This window comes from Coptis chinensis, chromosome 5, assembly GCF_015680905.1.
Source record: "Coptis chinensis isolate HL-2020 chromosome 5, ASM1568090v1, whole genome shotgun sequence".
NCBI classification, from domain to species: Eukaryota; Viridiplantae; Streptophyta; class Magnoliopsida; order Ranunculales; family Ranunculaceae; genus Coptis; species Coptis chinensis.
Window position 1 is genome coordinate 78579250 of NC_141460.1, and position 12694 is coordinate 78591943.

The following is a 12694-nucleotide window of genomic DNA, read 5'->3' on the forward strand; positions in this document are numbered from 1 at the left end:
GTAGGTATATATATATTTTTTCTTGTTTTTAGTTAATTGCTACAGTGCTTGGCAAATTTTTTATAAAAAATGATTTCTTTTCTTATGTTAACAATCCAATTCGAAACTTTTTATTGTAATTTCTCGGTGGCTTGATTTTGATTGTTGATCTATATTAGTATCAGCAAGCTTGTCCATAAGAAATGGTATTGGCACTTTTTAGATATAAGATGTATGGACATGTTGAAATATGGTTTAATCTTGAAAGATTATTTCTATAGCATTATAACTTATCTCTGGTTTTTTTTGGGATAAACCTTGTGGTGCAACACTTTTACCTCATTTACAGATTTTTTGTCTTGTGTTTTTTTTTTAAATTTATTTTTCTTATTTTGTTATGAAATTCAAGAACTCGTTCATAAAGCAATGTGAAACTGAAGTTTTTGAATAAACAAATCCGACATTCTTGTAAGTTCTTTCTTCTACATGTTCTTACATATCGTGTACGTTTTAAGAACGGGTTTAGGATGTAGGTGTTAGATGTCAATCCTTAAACAAGGACTTCTTCCATGGTTTAGTAAGTCACGACAAAGTTTTTAAGCCACTAGCTTCATCCATTTCTACTCTACCCAAGTGTCGTATAATAATGATAATTTTTCTTGCCACGCACAATTATGTGTGTCACGCCCACTACTTAGTTTTAGCAATTGGATTGTGAAACACTTTAGATGCAAGGTGGACTGGTCAAGTAGAATATCTATATAGCTATTTTCTGGTAACTATAGATCTTATGTTTGCTACTTCTTTGTTGCTACATTAGTTTCACCCTTGAACTCTTGATACCTATTACCTTAAACATATATGTTTTGAGTTGTTTACTTGGTCTAAGAACCTAGCATATGGATGCATGACCTAAGTGTATATTGACTATTTTCTCAAATTTTCGTTCGTCAATAAAAGTTCACATTAACTTAATTGTATATTTGTATGGTTATCTTGTTCTGAGTAACACGTACCATTGGTAAAAATTGAGATGTGGACTGGTTTTGCTGGGAGGTTGTGTGTATGTGAGTGTGTGCTGGGAGGTGGTGTGTATGTCGTGAGTGGACTGGTGGTGTGCAGTGTTGGTGTTAGACTATGGTGGTGCAGTGGTGTGACAAGCTAGTAGTGAAGTGGACTAGTGCTGCAGGTACTGTTGCTGCTACTACTACTTCCCGATGTTGGTGTGACAAGCTAGTAGTGCAGTGGACTAGTGCTGAAGGTACTGCTGCTGCTACTACTACTTCCCAGTGTTGCTTCTAGCTAGTGTGTGAGTGTGTGCAGGTGATGCTATGAGTGTTACTAGTTAGTGTGTGGACTGGTGGTGTGCAATGTGTGGACATGTGGTGGTGCTGCTGGTAGTGGTGCAGGTATATGTGACTATGCTTCTGGTAGTGGTGATGTTGGTAGTGGTCAGATATATGTTAGGATGCTAGTGTGTGTGTATGTTAGTACATGTGTGCAGGTGGTGGTCAAGTGTGTGTATGTGAGTGTGTGAAGAGTTGGTGCATATATATATTACTATTGTGAATTAAGCAACTGTGGGATAGTTGTTTAACCTATGTCTGCATTTTTTAGACTAATTCATTTTGCTTACTAATGACTACCATTGTAACATAGCCGTATAAAAGAGAAGTGCGCACATCCTTCACTTGTCCTTTAGCTTAAAAGATATGGTTAGTTGTATATTTTTCTATTGCTTATTATAGACTAAAAGGTGATTTTTCTGTTACAGGGAAATGGAAGTGCACTCTGGTTGATGCAGAGAATGTTCATATCTTTGCATTAGTTCATTTTGCAAAGGAGAGAGTGAACAATGTATGCATGGTTGAGAAACGAAAGAATCAGAGCTTGGCAGAAGACTCATTTAGATCGATATATAGTTTATTAGAATATTTGTATGATGTGTTCAAATTTAATTAGTTTATGAGAGTTTGTTGGACCATGTAAATTATATAATTAACATACAACTTTTATAATTGAGAAAGTTTTTGAATTTTATATGGATTATGTTATGGTTCAAGTTTCTACAATGGAGTTCATTGTTTACAGGTTTAAATGCTTTCTACTATAAATTATCTACAGGTGTGTGTGTGTGTGTGTGTGTGTGTATATATATATATATATATTGAAAAATTCAAATTATTTTTTTTTTGGAAAAAAATATAATGTTACGACAGTTGAAGAAAATCAGTCAAGAAATACTGTCATTTCTTGACGTTTTTTGCTAAGAAATCATGACGGGTAGAAAGAACATGACATAATAACTCACCCATATTATGACATTTTCAGATGAAAAAAATGTCATTAGAGCATGACCTTTTAAGACTGCTTTCTAGTAACCGTCATAAATTTAATGACAGTTTTGGTAGACATTTTATGACGCCCCCAGTAATGACGGTTTTTTTCTCACTCAAAAGCCGTCATCACAACCATATAACATTAAAAACCTTTTTTTTAGTAGTGTCATTCTTCTTCTTTTCCAAACAATCATCATCAACAACAACAACATAGTGTGAAGAAGATCGATTCAACTCAAATGGGCGAAGAAAATAATAATAAAGTAGTGATCTTTACCTTTTTTTTTACTTTGCTTTGTTTTCAAGTTTATGGATGATTCCTGATTTATGCTACAATTGCAGGAAATAAATTCAGCTTTTGTTGATGGGAATGATCAAGTTACGGGCCATATTATATCTACTACTATTGGAGGAAAAAATGGTGAACCCAAGCAGGTGGGCAATTACTTGATTAACATGTTTTTATACTCTCTGTTTAAGATTTAACAATTGATGCTTCTTCTACAGACTATCAGCTACATGGCAGAGCGTGTTGTGGGGACTGGATCTTTTGGTATTGTCTTCCAGGTAAGCAAGTATTACTTATGTTCACTATGGCTCCATTGTACATGCCTCATTTTGGTCTAAAGTCAGTTTCTTTACCTGTGCTAGGCAAAATGTTTGGAAGCTGGAGAGACTGTGGCTATAAAGAAGGTTTTACAGGACAGGCGTTATAAGAACCGTGAGTTGTAGCTGATGCGTTTAATGGATCACCCAAATGTGGTCTCTCTAAAACACTGTTTCTTTTCCACGACAGCTAAAAATGAGTTTTTCCTCAATTTAATAATGGAGTACGTCCTTGAAACTATATATCGGGTTCTGAGACACTATAGCAATATAAATCAGAGGATGCCCCTCATATACATGAAGCTTTATACGTATCAGGTATATGCATGACCTTATTTCCATGGAACTATCTCTGACTTTGTCTATTATTAATTAAACCCTGTTATGCAGATATTTAGGGGGTTGGCTTATATTCATACTATTCATGGAGTTTCTCACAGGGATGTGAAGCCTCAGAATCTTCTGGTATGCATTTCTCTTCAAAAATTTATATTCACAAGAGAGACTATGGCGTTTATCCTAACCAATTTTGGGCATGTAACAGGTGGATCCTCTTACTCACCAGGTCAAGCTTTGTGATTTTGGAAGTGCAAAAGTCGTGGTACGTCCAATCTCTTATGGCATTAGTTTTCTTATCCCTGTTTGTGGTGAACAATTATGGTTTGGTAGGTGCTCCTCTTAGGTATAGGAAAAGAAGAATATTTTACAGATGTAATTCTCCCTTCAGTGTTGACCACTTGAGACATTTTTCTTGGTAAAAAAAATAAAGTGCAACGTACTAAGTTTAACCTTCCAGGAACATTTGTAACTGTTGAAACTTGGGCAGATGAGTCTGCGACTCTGCGGAGTCTTCTTCTGAGGTGTTTGAATAATTTATTCCTGCAGTTGATTCACTGTTATTGAAAGAAACTTTAGGTTCACTTTATTCTCTATTTGGAGCTGAAGTTGGAACTCAACATGTTCTGCAGAATTATTAAAAGATGTAACAGTGACAATCTTTCTGGACATCAAGTTCTTCCTGACAATTTATTGCGTACGATTCGGGGCAAATATGAGATCAAGTATTAAAATGTCATTGTGATGAGGTCAATGAGTCAACCGATTTTATCTAACCAATTACTCTTTATTCGACCACATTATTTGTTAGAGTTAGATCAATGGAACAAGGAGGATTCCCTCAAAGATTCGGTTCACAAAGTCGTTTTACAGGCATGCATTGATGAGAAAGTAGCTCCTATTCTGCGTCCTTTAGGGGAGGAACAACTTTCAAAATGGATATTAGAGGATAGAGTCTATAATAAGCTAAAAGCACATGGATAGAGCAGACTACTGCAAGGAGGATTCAAGGCCAGATTCTAATGTAAACAGTTTAAGTACCTTTAATTTTTTTCGTTTTTACGATTGCTCGCCGAGCAAGAAGGTGAGCATCGCCTATTCTGGCCGGCACCAAAGGCGGTTTGAAGCTTTGCTAATCCAGTTTCAAGAAGAGTTACAGCCACGTTAGTCTTTGGATCCCACATGGATCCCAAGTAGGTTCCAGTTCTATCAACAGTTTCTACTTCAACCTGTTCAAGAAAGGGGAAAAAGTTACACAACATGGAGAGAAATAAAATTCGAAATTTACATAAGTAGAGAGTAAGTCGTACCTCAACATCCCTCTACAGTATCTTCCTTCTCATAAAAGCAATTGCTTCATCTGAATAAGGTTCGCCACGGCCAGGGCATCTAATGCCAGAGAAGGAGAAAGCAACAGTACAAGTTTCCTTGGGAATCAACAATTTAAACCGATGACCACTGATATTGTGAAGTTATTTGGTTGGGAGACAAAGGAAAGTAGACTTAAATCTGACAACCTTTCTTTTCGACCCATTTTATATATCTTGCTACTCCATGTGTCGCACTGATATTGCTTTGCTTTCTCTGTTTCATTTTTCTTTCTTTCTTTTCTTTTCTTACACAGTGTTGCCGTTGAAGTTGACACTCACCTTCAAAAGCTTCAATGCAAGGTAAGTTCTAGTCTTGTATATTCACTTCCATAAGTATATATAACCATCAATTTTTTTATTTAGTACTAACTAAGAGCCTCTGCTTAACATGTTTAACATCTAATTTGATTTCAAATACATGTATGAGAGACATCCGTATTTTATAGTTCTCTAATAGATTCAGTAGAATCTAGAAAGAGAGTGTTTTGATCCAAAGATCAAACACTTTGGTTTTTTATTTTTGGATGGAAACTGAGTTGGCCATTCCTCAGTTTCAAGTTTTGCTTTGATATATATGAAATGTTCAGAGTAATATATATAGCATTACATTGTTTGGTAGGTGGCATTTGAGGTCCTGCAATTTACCACACTAATTGTAGAACTTGGGAACAAACTGGCAGAAAGGATGAGGAGCAAGGGCACCTACATAGCTCTCCATCTACGCATGGAAAAGGACGTCTAGACTAGAACTGGTTGCCTTCTGGGGCTGAGCCATAAGTATGATGAGATCATTAGCAGTGAGAGGAAGTTACAGCCTGAGCTCCTAACAACAAGATCAAACATGAGTTATCATGACAGGAAACTTGCTAGAAAGGAGAGGAAGAAGAAGAAAGTGTCTGAACTTGAGGAAGTGAAGAAAAAAGGGGATGTCGATAAAGATAAGGATAAGAAGAATGCGTCTGTGAAACTTTGGAGTGAGAATGATGAGACTGCGATATTGAAGGGGTTGATTGAGTTTAAGAAGAAAGGGAAGAATATGGGTAGTGATTTAACCGGGTTTCTTGATTTTATTAAGGAGGGATTAGATGCTGATGCGAATAGAGATTAGTTGAAGAGTAAGCTTCAGAGGTTGAAACAAAAGTATCAAAGTAGTTGTCACACCCCGAATTTCGACAGAATTCAAAAAACAATATTTGTTCCCGACTCTTCGATCTTCGAGGTGTGACGCACTCTCAACTTCCAAAAACCTATAAACAGTTTAAACATGCGGAAAATTTAAAAACCAATAAAAATTTTAACTTAAACAAAAGTCCTCTTCATTACGAAAATTCACAAATAAGATTAGGTTACAAAACTCTTTTCAATAACCTTTTAATTAAATTTACAAATGAAAATACAAAAACATTGTCTAGACTGAAAATCTATATCACCTCAAGAGAAAACAAAACATATCCTGAGATGCAACGCTAACGCAAACCACAAGCAGCAACCAATCTTCTTCAACACTAAACCTGTCAAGACTTATCAACTATGCTCATTTAATGAACACACCCGATAAGCAAACATGCAAATCGGGTCAGCATTATAAAAATGCTGGTGTGAGTAGCTCTAAAATACAATATATAATTATATATATACATACACAATCCATAAGGCAGTTAGTTCCTCCACCGAGGCGCCTTAACTTCCAACAACTAATACGATATCCTTAAGTACAATAATTAAGGCAGGTAGTTCCTCTACTGAAACACCTTAACTTCCCACTAACCACACCACAAACTATACGCATAATAAATAAAGCATGTAGTTCCTCCATCGAGGCGCCTTAGGTTCTAACTAAACAAATAACCAACCAAGTATATTATATCCGTACCACATTTCATGCTCAATTACAGAGTGGGTCGTCTCTGCCCAAGTAATTAGTTTGACCCACCCTTCTGCAAAGCCATATACAATCATATATTTAAAGATATATAGTTAACCAATATATTACCATAATTATATTATTTAAGGCTTTCTTTGCGTGTCCCTAAAATCACGTTGTATCTATGTCTTACCTAGTTTCCCTGGCTACCACAATCGCTTTCCAATGCCGAACATGTACATCCACATGCCTCCCCTTACATAATGAACCACTCCGTGGCCTGGGTAAACTACTTGAGCGAGATGTTGCACACCAGGTAACCCTCACACGAAAGCCATTATGTAAGTCTTGCCATTATTCGGCATAAAATATCGCGCATCTCGTTCTAATTTTGCGAATGAAATAATCAAGCCACAATTCGGTTACGCCAGAAGGGCCATTCAGCTTCACTGAAATGCTAGAAGGGCCAATCACATTACTTACGCCAGAAGGGCCATTCAGATTCACTGAAACGCCCGAAGGGCCAATTCACATGAGTTGTGGTAGCTAGGTTCTAGGATTTTCGTTACGTAATTTATTTAGGTGTCATACCTTTATATCTCAGAATAATTCTTATTCTATCTCATGCCAGTATGCTTAATTGTACTGAAGCTCAATGTTTCTCGTTATAATACAATCCACATTATCACGTGCCAATACTATTCATTGCACGATATCCAAGTATCTCTATATCAAATCTCGAAACTTATTATTTCGAGTGCCAATAATATATTGCGCTACACATTATGAAATATCTCAAGCCTTCATACATACTACAATCATTTTAGTAGCAACTCATAATAGCAATCAATCATCTAACGTATTCATTCCATATATTTATGTGAACTCAATTCACCATCAAAGGCACGCATTATTTCTATTTGTGTACAATATAAATAGTATATAAATAATCAAAATATAAGACCATCCCACCAAATATCAAAATGAAACGACTTTAAAAGAAGGAACAACTCAGGTCCAAATATCAAGCATAATTATTCTTAAACATGTGAAAAAAACTGGAAAAAGTCAACATTCCACAGTCAACGGTCAAAGTCACCACATCATGGTTGAAGTAAAACTGTCATTGTCAAAGTCAAACTGTCGTTTCTATGTTCAACAGGTTCATGGTCATAGCCATGGTTCATGGCTAAGGTCAAAGGTGCATGGTTCATGGGCTCATGGCTAAGGTCATGGTTCGGACCCACTAGCCAAGCCCAAGCCCCAAACCTTATAACCCAAAAGTCTAAATGTTGAAAGACCCATTTGGATCTCTATTAAGTCCTATGGGCTGGCCCCAGACAATCAAGCTAAACTGGCCCAACAACTTAAAACAAAACTGAGCCCAATCAAAACAAAACAAATTAACCGGCCCATTGAACTAAACCAAATTGGTCCAAAACACAACTGAGTTCGGCCCAAAAATTAAACTGAAACCGACCCAACAAAACAACCCAAGAGGCTTTGGCCCAAAGCCCAAGCCTAAACCAAGTCGTCTTCTCCCTCAGGCTTCTCCTCCACCACCAGCACCAAATCGACCACCACACCTCCACACACCACCCCTTTTTAACCAAGCGGTTTCACTCCTATACACAAACCCTACAACTTTAATAAAGCCAAAAACTCTAAATCATTCAATCCCGATTATTCATCAACCTAGATCTAAAATTCGCGCCACCATTAATGGCTTATACCACCTCCGACAGCTCTCACACACCCTATCAATTAACCAACAAATCAACCAAAAACAGTTAGAATCAATTTACTGGAGGACGTCTGGGCATGCCGCCATTGATGCTCCTCTCCGAGCTTCCAACCGCCCTTCCTAGCACCCATTTATAGCCCTCACACCAACTGTCGCACCCCATCCCAACAATCAATTCTCAACCAACATCGAGACAACTTCCAATTTAAATTGTATCGACCCTTCCTCCACAGTATCACAGTTTTACAGTATCGCACTCGCGCCCCCATTAACGCTCCTTCAAGCTTTTATAGCTCCATTCAATCAACTAACAACCCACAATACAAACCATACCATTAAGAGTTTAAACAAAACAGGCAGTACGACTTATTTATTTTAGTTTTTAGCTGCCATTAACGACCTCCAGAGTTCGAGCACTCCAACAGTTCCAATGACTCTACTCCCAAAGTTTTTAGTACTTAAACGAAACAACACCTAACGTTTAACGAATTAATCCTTTAACGGGATGAGAGAAAAACAGTCTAGAAAAACCGTACCAAAAACTGAACGGAAGAAAACAGAAAAAAAAAAAAAAAAAAAAAAAAAATAACTTCTTCTTTTTCGTTAAAAACAAAAATGTAACTACTCACCTTTATTAACAACTCGACGAATCCATCCTAATCCGAATCGTCGCGCTCCCACGCTCGAGCAAACAAGCTGCCTCCATTTTTATTATATTTTATTCTCTAAAACCCTATTCTCTAGAATAATGTGATTATATACTTGGGTTTGAAACCCAAGCCTAATACAGACTCGGGCCCAAAAATTAGGCCCGTGTATCCCAAATCAAATCCAACGAATATTAAATAAATAATTAAATTAATTAATAAATAAATACATATTTTAAATACGGGCGTTACAGTAGTAGTGGGGGGCTTACGAAACCTCATGAGGTGAAGTTGTTTGAACTGTCAAAGCAGATTTGGGGTGAGAAGAGTGGTGGCGTTGTTGATGCGGGGAATAATGGTGCGGGTGATTTAGTTGTGGAAGATGGGAAGAAGAGGAAGAGACAGAAAAGTGCTAATGGTGTGGCTTTGCAGAAGAAGGGTGATACTCCGATGGTGGAAGCGGAAGTGGAAGATAATAGGAATGGATCTGGGTACCTGTACTTGAATGCATCAACACCGCAGGTCATTTGATTAAGCCGCACGGGAGTTGGGAGAGGTTTTCTTGAAGAATGGATGGGATTTGGTTGGGAATGCAAATGCAAAGGAGTTGGATCGAGAGATGGAAGATCGTTATGATTGCCGAGACTAAGGCATACATCTGAGTGCCTTGACGCTCGCGGATCGACAAAGTTGATGTTGGAGGCGCTTGAGTCGTCTAATCTTTAGGTTCTTGGCTAGGTAATTGAATCTTATTGACCTGTTTACATGGTTTACAAAGGAAGTACTATTTTGAGTTGGTTAGTATTATGGTCATGTTTAAGTTGTTAGTAAAGATGTGGGATATTTGACTGATATTTGGCCATTAATTTTAGTTCTTAATTGACATAGTAGACTGTTTTGATGGTATATCTGTGTTGTGGATATAATATTGTCATATGTTCTTTTCTTAAAAAAGTTTGTTGTTGTTTTTCCTGCTTTTTGTCCGAGTGATTATGTGAAGATTTTTGTTATGTGCTCTTGTGACATCTTAAACCTCAGTACCTCACATCTAACTTTTGTGTCAGTAATTGAATAAGTTGAGCCAAGATAAATGTTTGTAAGTTCAACTTGGAACTATTTTTTCTTTACGGTTTGCAACTTTGCATTGCTCCAATTGTCATGAGACACTTTCATCTACACAATTAAACAGATGGAGCTGAAACGACACCTGTACTATATATCTCAAGAGTTGAAAGCGGTCCAGCTTAAAAAAAGCAACTCAGGAAATACTGGAAGAACTTTATACTCAGTTACCATCAATTGATGTTGTTGCAGAATAAAACAGATTGAGTTGAAGCGGCACCTATACCATCAGAACATCTCAAAGCCCCCCATCTTAAAGAAGCAACTCCAAAAGTACCTGAAGAGCTTAAATCCTTGATACTCGGTTGCCACCAACTGATGTAACAACAAGGCCTAAGTTTTCGCATAATCAAACTCATGCCACTATTAAGTAGATTTTAAGTGCACATTCTGCATGGGAATTGATTGTCAACTGGATTGAAGGTTGAGGCAAGTCTGTTGTTTGCGAAGCTATTATCAAAGGTGTGGTGAAGAAACCAATGAAACATTTTTTTTAGGAGTCTATTTTACGTGTTTGTTTTGGTGGGATAATTTTCTCTTGGTTGCTCTTCCTAAAGAATGTAGTCATCGTCATCCAACACATGCCCAAGCTAGAACATGGTGGTCATTAACCAAGTACACCCTTTTAATTATTAGATTCATATGCGTATTTTTATTTATTGGGTATTGAAGTTTTTGTTGTAATGCATTTTGGGTGTTGTTTTTTATTTAAATTGGGTATATTGAATAATTGGAGTATATGTTTTGTGCTAATGAATCGATTATATTTGGGTCTCAATATTGAGAAAGTGCATTGATTAACAGATTTTAATGAGCATTTTAAAGATGGGTTTAATTGGGTAACGTTAAATTAGATTAATTGAGTTGATTGGATGATTGTGTAACACTAAATAGAATTAGTTCATCACAATCTGGATTGAAGCCAATGTGTTTGGATTTTATTTTCCTCTATTGGATACTATTCTATTGTGTAATTTGTCTGAGCACTGAGAGAAGTTTGGCTCGGGTCTTTAGCTATCTATGTAGCAAGTCCGGGCATTGGCCGGGCCAAATGGCTAGTACACAAAAAAAAAATTGGTCAACCCAATTTGACTTTTGTTTTGTGTGTATTTAGGGGGGAGACCCTAATTTCCCATCTAGTAGGGGGAAATCCTAATTGGCTCATCTACTGAGGGTAGCACTAGTTCACCCTAGAGACTTATTACTTTCAAGGTACAAGGAGAAAAGTGAAAGAAGGAGGTAACACTCATCTATATACATTAATTGTGTGTGGGATCGTCCGTCAGTGCAGTGCATACGTCTATGCAGTCATTTGTGAACTGATACTTTAGTTACAAAAATAGGTACAATCGATACATTCGCTATAAAAGGCGTAAAGATGTGGCAGCAGGCAGATCAAGGATGATACAGGGGCGTTTTGTGAAGGAAAACCAGAAGAGTGAAGGCTAGCTAGTGTTATGGAATGATGGCGGCTCGAATAGATGATTTAAAAGTTTTATAGTTTAGAAGTACTTAGTTTCTTTCTGCTTTCTTTCATCATGGGATCTCTGATGTTGCTTAATGTTTTATTAAGTTCTTCATTCAATTTTAGGGTCATTGTTCACCAAGAAAACAAAGTGCGGTTACAAAATGTTGTTGAGTACAGAAAGAAGAACTTGTTCTATAAAGTATAAACTGAAAAAAGAGGCATTTGGATGCAATCTTTCTCATTATTTGTTTTGTTCTGCTATAAATTGATAATCTTTTCTTTGACATTACATTTTCCTTGGGGACTTCTTTTAAAGCAATCAATCCCTATTAAAAGTTGATTGATTGTGCAGAAGTTATCCCGGCCTTTTCTTAAGCTAGCTTGCTATTGGTGTTTAGTCTAGTGCTAAGCCCTCTTCCATTGCCAGATTAGCATAAAGCTTAGGTTAGAATAATTATGCTTGTAATACTTTCCATGTTTTAGTCTACATATATGAAGCATATTTATATCCAAACAATTGGTGAAAAAAAACCTTTGTCAAGTTTCATCTTCTCTGATTAATGAACAACAACACCATAATTCTTGCGTGTTAAATACTTAAATCACAACACCATCACTGTTATGTGATATTGTTCTTTTGTGGATCTTTAGTCATGTATTAGCATTACTTGTGGCCTTATGCGTTGTCTAGGAGCAGGGGTACTCTGAACGGAACAGTCTATCAGTTGTCTTGGGACTTATATATGTTGGATCAATGGATTGGGCTAATATTAAACTGTAACTCCTAACCCTCTCCTGCTCTCCATCGATACCGAGCTACCCTAAAAGAGTACCATGTTTTCAAGTATCTTGATCTGCAAATTTCTTTCCATGTCTTCCAAAAACAAACAAATAGTTTGCAAGCACAGATAGAAATGTCCAAATATCAATTCCCTCCATGTATTTGTTATCTCGAATAATATATGCTTTGTTTTACAGTTGATTTGGAGGGATCTTTGACATATACCAGTGCAATTTTTAAATTGAGTACTATGTGGTGTCGTGGTAGCTGGAGAGTTGCCTGATTGAACACCTTGTTCCCAAGAGCTCTGTAGCAAAGTTATGTTTCAGTTTTACAGTTTGCTTCCCAACATGCATATTATGGAATATATATATTCGCTCCAAGGAACTCACATGAAGTGGCAGTTTTATACACTATTACATAAAAAAAAACATGAAT

General features: G+C 36.8%; 1 pseudogene across 1 annotated transcript; it reads left to right on the top strand.

Annotated features, from left to right (window-relative positions):
* Positions 1-2490: 2490 nt before the first annotated feature.
* LOC147499085 (shaggy-related protein kinase zeta-like) lies at positions 2491-3686 on the top strand (annotated as a pseudogene). The gene is made up of 6 exons (XR_015194406.1): positions 2491-2581; positions 2661-2753; positions 2826-2885; positions 2970-3242; positions 3315-3389; positions 3469-3686. The product of XR_015194406.1 is annotated as a shaggy-related protein kinase zeta-like (transcript).
* The last annotated feature ends 9008 nt before the right edge of the window (positions 3687-12694 follow it).